The sequence below is a fragment of the Balaenoptera borealis genome (assembly GCF_965194805.1).
Source record: "Balaenoptera borealis genome assembly, chromosome: 18".
NCBI classification, from domain to species: Eukaryota; Metazoa; Chordata; class Mammalia; order Artiodactyla; family Balaenopteridae; genus Balaenoptera; species Balaenoptera borealis.
Window position 1 is genome coordinate 65,238,505 of NC_138877.1, and position 8,847 is coordinate 65,247,351.

The window sequence follows — 8,847 nt, forward strand, 5'->3', positions numbered from 1 at the left end:
TTTAGTTAAAAGCTTCACCTCTCTGAGCCATTTTCCATCTGCAGGTTTCCTCCCAGCTTAGGGACCTGTCAGTTTCAGGACCCTAGGACTCCTGGGCAGGACCACCTGCATCAAGACCATGCACTGCTTCTCTGAAGGCTAGTGATCTGGATAAGACCCCACAGGCTCCAGGGACCCCATCCCCTGAGTGGTCCTCAAAGGTGGAAGTGAAATATTAACAATAAGGAAAGGGCTGGTCAAACATAATACACACTCCAGTCGTGGCTGTGAGTCCCAGGCAAATGCAAAACGTGTTCAACAACAGTGTCCCCGTTCATTAAATACCAAAGAGTGTTTTTTAACCACAGGAAATTTGCTACCACTAGGTACCAGGACATACAGTGAGAGACGCACACGGAGAGAGGGAGGCAGAGAGAGACGTGGTCATAGACAACAAGGACAGAGGGAGCCGGGTGGAGGTAGAACGCAGCTGCCACATAAGGAAGATGGGAAAAGCTGGGGACATTATTGGAAGATGGCAACGGTTCAGGGCACTAATTAGATAAAGGAAGCTGTTCGTAATCTGCTTGCTTGGGGGGACGGGGGGGAAGGGTGCAGTTTTAGTTCAGAACTGCGAATTCCTGAGCAGTACTGAGGAAGCGGGATAAGGGTGGAGTGCGCGGGTCCAGTCCGTTCTCCCACTGGGCGGTGACTCCTCCTGGGCAGCCTCGGCTCTCTACTTCCCCACCTCCTGCTCGCCCTGCTCCCGGACGCTGCAGGCTGGCGGGACGGCAAAGCAGGGAGACCGGTGCCCCAGCCACCAGGTCTCCGGGTCCCCCTCCCCGGCCCTGCTCCCGCCCGCCCAGCGTTCCCGCGCGCAGGCGGAGACCAAGCGGCCGGCGTGGGGAAGCCCCACCGACAGCAAAAAGCCGTCCTCGGCCCGCCAAAGGCGCGGGCGGCGTCAGGCACTGGGCCCCCAGCGGCGGGATGTTGCAGCTCAGGCGCGGCGCGCACCGTAAGAACGCGCGGGAGCAGAGGTTCGCCTCCTGCAGCGGGCTGGCCGGCACCGCCCGGGACACTGGCTGCATCTTGCCAGCCAGGGCGGCCGCGGGCCGGGGACGCGCTACTCCAGCTGCGGTGCCACTCCCGCTGCTCCTGGAGGCGCCGGCGGGGATGCTGGAGACCTGGCCGCCTCGCTGGTCCGCTGGGCGGGAGCCCAAGAACCACCTGCTTCTGGGAGGGGAGCGCCCACGGCCCACCGGTCCCTGCCTCCCGGGGTCGCCTCGGGGGCGTCCGCTACGCGCCGCTGCCTCGGCTGCTGGGAGCCGGGTGCGGGGCGGCGGGACGAAGGGGCGGCCAGGCGGAATCTGCCGGGAGCCACAGGGAGGTACGAGGCGAGGGGCCAGAGCAGTTGACGGAGGCGGGTAAGCCAACTGCGCAGCACAGCGGGTCGGCACCCAAACGCCCACTTACTCGCACCTGGCTGCGAACTCTACCGAAGTGCTTGCTCTGAGCCCAGGCACCGACCCAGAAGGTGGAGAGAGGGGAAGCGCAGGCTCTGCCTGCCTCTGCTGCGCTGAAACACCCCGTCTTCAGGGAAGACCAGGAGAAAGATGGCACAAGGCATTAGCAGCCCGCCCTCATCAGGACCAAACAAGGGTGCGTGGCAGGTTCTCCAGCTGCAACCAAGCAGGACCCTGTGGGGACTTCCTGGGACAGACCTCCCCCCCTTATGTCCTCTGCCTGTCTCTTGTTTGTAGAAAAGCTTTAGTCTCCCAGGCCTCCCCTGAGTTACAAAAGGCTGGCTCAGAAATTAACCACTGAAAGAATGTGAACATGTAATAACAAAAAAAATTTAAACAGTAGGTCAGCCATGTTACAGTCACAGAACCTTTAGTTCCTCCCCAAAGGACATAGATAGCGTCTGGCACACATTCCTCAGCTGTTTGGCAGATACTAAAACCTCTTCCAGATGGAAGAAGTTAACTGCATGATGACCATGAGCAGGCAGTCTCCAGACCTGCTGGAGCCTAAGGACTGATGCTGATAAGCCCTGTGCCACCACTGCGTTAACTCACGGTCAACCAATCAGAGAACAGTGCACGAGCTGACTGCTGTACTGTGGAAGAAGCATGTCGCCTGCCCTATCAGTAAGCTAAGAATATTGGGGCGCTTGTCAAGCCCTCAGCCACTGCAGCCACCCCCAAGTGTGCACCCCGAGGGGATTCAGGATGGAGAAAAAGAGTATACTGGCCCTAGATAGTTAATGTGCATGTCAAGGGAATGATTTCAGTACGCCCAGACTCTTGCATCTTCACACACTTAGGAAAGCGCTAGGGAATTCCCTGGCGGTCCAGCGTTAAGGCTCTGCACTTTCACTGGTTTTCACTGGCACAGGTTCAATCCCACAAGCCTCACAGAAAGGCCAAAAAAAAAAAAAAAAGTGATAAATTCATTAACTTCAGATGTCTGGTTTTCTTTAATTAACAGTAATTTTTGATGCTCTGACTCACTGGTTTTTGTTGCAAAAACTCCTATATATCCTGCCTCCTCCGTTACCTCTTGGGAGCAGACCCTTGGAGCTGTCTCTCAGCTACAGGGTTTAAGTCCTCAGCAAGTCGGCTGAATAAAAGATAATTCTCAAGTTAGTACCCTGGACTCTCTCCCCCACCTCGCCTTTAAAAATCCTCCCCTGGAATCCATCAAGGAAGATAAACCTTTCTCTGCTCAGAACTTGGACATTTCGGTTTATCTGGCATCACTGTGCCTTGGGTATGGGAACTTGGGTTTGACAACACAACCTGAGGCCAACACAAAGCAGGATTTAGCCCAGATTATGTTTGTACAGCTACAAAGACTTAAAGGTAGAAGAAGATTAGAGGAGCTCAGATGATTTTGGAAGATGAATGCATGCTGTCACTGGGAACAGCCTTTTGGCATCTCACATGTTACACTGTGCGAGGGACCTCTGTAAGCTTTTTGCTGCCCTTGAAGATTGGGAAAGGGGAATACTGGGAGAGAGAGACTGCTGTATGATTTCTTTCATCGTGTGCTCAGAGCCTAGATAAATAACAGTGGCACATGTTACAGAAAACAGGTCATGCGCATTTCTGGGGATCTTACTTCCATTTTAACTCTAATAATGCCCTATTCAAGAAGGTATTATTGGGTTTCCTTGGTGGCGCAGTGGTTAGGAATCCGCCTGCCAATGCAGGGGACACGGGTTCGAGCCCTGGTCTGGGAAGATCCCACATGCCGTGGAGCAACTAAGCCCGTGCGCCACAACTACTGAGCCTGCGCTCTAGAGCCCGCGAGCCACAACTACTGAGCCCACATGCCACAACTACTGAAGCCCACGCGCCTAGAGGCCGTGCTCTGCAACAAGAGAAGCCACCGCAATGAGAAGCCTGCGCACCACAAAGAGTAGTAGCTCCCACTCGCCACAACTAGAGAAAAGCCCCCGTGCAGCAGCAAAGACCCAACACAGCCAAAAAAAAAAAGCCTTAATGTGTTCAAACATAAGATAAGAATGGCAAAATGTTGATAATTTTCAATTGATAGGCATGATGGGGGTTTATTATACTACTGTTTTTTTTTTTTTTTTGGCTACACCACGCAGCATGTGGGAGCACGTGGGATCTTAGTACCCTGACCAGGGATTGAACCCGGGCCACGGCGATGAAAGCACCAAATTCTAATCACTATACCACCAGGGAACTCCCTGAAAATTGTAATTTCAATTACCTGCTTTCTGGTGTTAGCTCTTTCTCAGATAATGCAATCTACAACCTACATAATCAGTCCTCACCTGATTTGGAGCTCTCTTTGACATTCCCTACATTTTGCAGCCCTGCAAACGCTCAGCTACTAGTTCTACTTGAAAGATGAAGAGATTTCTTGCTAAAGTTGGAAGTCTAGTGACTTCCTTTGTCAGGCTTCCCCAGACTGTTCTCTCCAGTCCCCACAACTATCTCAGGACCATAATTAGCTGTCTCCAAACTGCCAAATACACTCAGTCCCTTCAGCTTCTTTTTTTTTTTTAATTAATTTATTTATTTATATTTATTTTTGGCTGTGTTGGGTCTTCGTTTCTGTGCGAGGGCTTTCTCTAGTTGTGGCAAGCGGGGGCCACTCTGCATCGCAGTGCGCGGGCCTCTCACTATCGCGGCCTCTCTTGTTGCGGAGCACAGGCTCCAGACGCGCAGGCTCAGTAGTTGTGGCTCACGGGCTCAGTTGCTCCGCGGCATGTGGGATCTTCCCAGACCAGGGCTCGAACCCGTGTCTCCTGCATTGGCAGGCAGACTCTCAACCACTGCGCCACCAGGGAAGCCCCTGCTGTCTTTTTTTAAACTAAGATCTTTTGAAACTTCTCAGCATTCTTTTCTGAACGTTAACTAATAAAGTATTTAAAAGACATATTGAAAAATCAGCGGTAAATTGTACAGAGAAGACTGGGTATGAAGCCAGGGGACCAGCGATCTAGATGCTTCACTTATTACCTAAATTTCTCAGGTCTAAAATGGGAAATCCCCACTCTCCCTACTTCCTACAGTGTTATTTTGAGCCTTAGAATTTGTGAATGCACTTTGTAAAAACCTAAAACCTAAGGCAACATACAAATAAAAGGTTTGGGCTTGTTTTCTTTTTTCATTTTCATTCATTGAACAGATGTTTAGGGAATGCCTTCTAGGTGCACGACCACTAGGCCAGGCACAGAGCTTACAAACATGGGGGAGATGTCGTAAGACCTCTTTCTGCACTTGTTTACTGACCTTAAATGGTTCAACACTATAACTAAACAGACAGTAACAAGTGTTCAAGAGGATGTGGAGAAATTGGAACCCTCATACATTGCTGGTGGGAATGTAAGATGGTACAGCTGCAAAGTTACCATATAACCCAGCAATTCTACTCCTAGTTATCTACCCAAGGTAAATGAAAACGTATATCCACATGAAAACTTAGATACAAATGTCATAGCAGCACTATTCATAAAAACAAAAAAGTGTCCTGGGGGTGGGGGAAAGCAAGTGTACATCAGCTGATGAATGGAAAAATAAAATGTGGGATTACATGCAAGGGAACACTGTTTGGCAAGATAGACATACTGATGCATGCTATGACGTGATCCTTTTGAATGGAATTCAGAATGCCAAGGGCCTTTCAATAATTGAAAAAGCAATTACTTCAGGTCCCTGCCCTGGCCCTCCCAGATTCAGCTAAACCTTAGGACCTTTACATTCATGAGAGAAGGGGAATCACCCTTGGGGTATTAGCTCAAGACTGGGACCCCTTACTCAGTGGTTGCTTATTTCTCTAAACAATTAGATCAAACTGCTAAGGGATGGCCTCCTTGCCTACGGGCAGCAGCAGCTACTACAGCTCTGCTAAAGGAGGCTGAAAAGTTAACGTTTGGTCAGCCAGTCACTCTATGGACCCCACGTCAGGTTCAGGCTTTCGTAAGTTCTAAGGGAACAGAATGGCTATCCCCTGAAGGTCAAGTTCAGGCTATGCTTTTAGATAACCCAGTGGTTACCATAAAAACCTGTCACACTCTAAATCTGGCTACCCTGTTACCCACAGAAACAGGGCCTCTAGAGTCTGATTGTATAGAAACCACAGACATGATCTATGCCAGTCGCCCGACCTAGGAAGTGAGCCTCTCCCAAACACAGAAGAGGAATGGTTCACAGATGGGAGCAGCTTCATAAGAGAGGGAAAAAGGCTGGTGGGACCCACAGTGACCTCCCAGACCCAAGTCACAGAGGCACGAAGCCTAACCCCAGGGACTTCAACCCAAAAGGTGAGCTGATAGCACTCACCTGAGCACTGGAGCTCGGGACAGGGAAGATCTTAAATGTTTACACAGACTCCCGGTATGCATATCCCATACTACACACACACGGGGCTATTCGCAAAGAAAGGGGTATGCTTACTGCAGAGAATAAGCAGGTAAAACATGGCTTAAACATACTGAGACTCCCAGAAGCAGCTCATCTTCTGGAAAAAGTGGCAGTGATTCACTGTAGGGGTCATCAAACAGGGAATATGGAGATTATAAAGGGAAACAACAAGCGGAAGCAACCACCAAAAGGGGGCCCTAGAACCAGTAACTTGGTAATTACCCTCACACCTAAGAGGCCAGATCCATCCAACTACTCCCCAGTCTATACAAAGGAAGCAGCAAAGCCCAGAAATGGGGCTTCAATATGTAACCAAGCAAGACCCTACGGAGCCTTCCAGGATAGACCCCCGCCCTCCTCTCCACGTCCTCTGCCTGCCTCTTGTCTGTGGAAAACCTTTAGTCTCCCAGGCCTCCCTTGAGTCACAGAAGGCTGGCTCAAGAATTAAAGATTGAAAGACTGTGAACATGTAGTAAAAAAAAAAAAAAAAATTTAAACAATAGATCAGCCATATAGCAGTCACAGAATCATTAGTTCCTCCCTGAAGGACATAAATTACACTGTCTGATGCATACCCTTGAGTTGTTTTCAGATATTAGAACCCCCACCAGATGGAAGAAATTAATTGCATGATGACCATGAGCACATGGCACCCAGACCACCTGGGGCCAGAGAATTGATGTTAACCCCCGTGACACCCCCCCCCCCCCCGTTACCTCACCATCAACCAGAGGATTGTGCACCAGCTGATCATGTACCGTGCGAATCTCTCCCTCACCTTGCCTTTAAAAACCCTTCCCTGAATAAAGACGCAGATGTAGAAAATGGACTTGAGGACACAGGGAGGGGGAAGGGTAAGCTGGGACGAAGTAAGAGAGTGGCATGGACATATATACACTACCAAATGTAAAACAGATAGCTAGTGGGAAGCAGCCGCATAGCACAGGGAGATCAGCTCGGTGCTTTGTGACCACCTAGAGGGGTGGGATAGGGAGGGTGGGAGGGAGACAAAAGAGGGAGGAGATATGGGGATATATGTATACGTATGGCTGATTCACACTTTGTTATAAAGCAGAAACTAACACACCACTGTAAAGCAATTATACTCCAATAAAGATGTTAAAATAAAAATAAAAATAAAAACCCTTCCCTGAAATCCATTGGGGAATTCCAGTTTTTTGAGCATTAGCCGCTTGTACTCCTTATTTGGCACCTGCAATAAATGCTACACTTTTCTTCATCACAACTTGGTGTCAGTAAATTGGCTTTATTGTGAGAGGGCAAGCTGACCCTAATTCAGTTTGGTAATGGAGATCTAGGAGGCCTTGGGGGGCTAGTTAATGAGCATGAGCAATACTTCTTTCCCCAAACTGCAGTTTGTCAAGCCATCAGATAGTCTCATCAAGGAACTCACTACAGGTGGGAAGCTCTACATAACTGGTTAGTTGAGCTCATGATAACACCCGGCATAAAAAGTATAGTCAGTCTGATAGTTGAGACGCGCACCATCTGCACAATGAACATCCCCAACGCCAGACCCCCCCGAGGCCCCCAGATAAAGCCCATTCAGACCAGAGGGACATATTCTGGAGAAGAATGGCAGATTGATCTCACTGTCATGCCGAGAGCATAGGGCAACTTCAGGTATCTCTAGGTGCTAGTGGGCATGTGTTCAGGGTGGGTAGAAGGGTTCCCCACTAGAACTGAAACAGCAGCCAAAGTGGCTAAACTGTCACTAAAAGAGATAATCCCCAGGTTTGGGCTCCCAGGATCCTTACAAAGTGATAATGGCCCAGCATTCCTGTCTCAAGTGACAAAGGGGATAACAAGTGCCCTGGGCATCAAATGGACTTTTCACTAAGCCTGGAAACCCCAATCATCAGGGAAAGTAGAGAGATCCAATCAGACCTTAGAAGGAACCTTAGTCAAGCTATGCCAGGAGACTCAAAAAATTTGGATTAAATTACTCCCAATTGAGCTGCTCCACATTCGGTTAGCCCCAAGGGATAATTTAAAGTCAAGTGCAGTTGAGCTCACCTTCAGTAAACCCACTCTCCAAGCGCAGGAGCCTCCTTGAAATGGAACGACTCGAGTGCGCCCTCCAGGTAGGAGACACCGTGGTAACGAGGTGCTGCCCGCACCCTCCGACCTGCCCTCCACTCCTTCCAGCCAGAGGACCAGGTGTATCTGAAAACCTGGAAAACCTGCAGCCCCACAAGACCAGCGACTCCTAAGAGGAACGGACCCCACTTGGTGATACTAAGCACCCATGCGCCCGGAAGCTGCAGGGCGTCACTCCACAGGGACATGACACTCGCGTGAAGGGGGCCCCGGAGCCCCAACCTCCAGAGGGACAACCCGGGGAAACGGAGCCCCCTGATTACTCGTGCGAACCCCTCTCTGACCTGAAGCTTCTCTTCCAAAAAAAACCAAAAGTGTGTCCCAAAAGAGGAGACGACTAATTGTAGGAATCAACCGTGCTCAGAGGGGAGCTAGTGACCTCGGCCGGGGGAACCATATACAACACTGTCATCATAAAAAAGGTAACAGCCACCCTGGCGACAGCGGCCAACGAGACCGGCCTGGACTTCAGATGTGACAAAAGTCCGCCGACTCACTGGCCGGTATGGTCCTGGGGGACCGAGTTAACCCGGATCATCCTTAGCTTCCCCGGGGAGGAGGGGGGCGGGGGTCTGTGCACCGGGCAGCACGTGGAGCTGTTTTCACGCGGATGCACGCGGCCTAATTGGAGGAGGCGCGGACAGACCACTGGGAAGGCCGCTTGGCTGCAGAAACCAGGCCGCCTGAGCTGGTGAACACACCTGGAGCCGGGAAAACGCCGGCCACCCTCGCGCCGCTGGGGCTGTGCCTTTCCTGGGCCCCTTAATGACCCTCAGGATCTATAAAACTCCAGACGGCGGTCACTCACAGACACAACAGTTAGGGCTGGGGCCCCGGGGGGCCA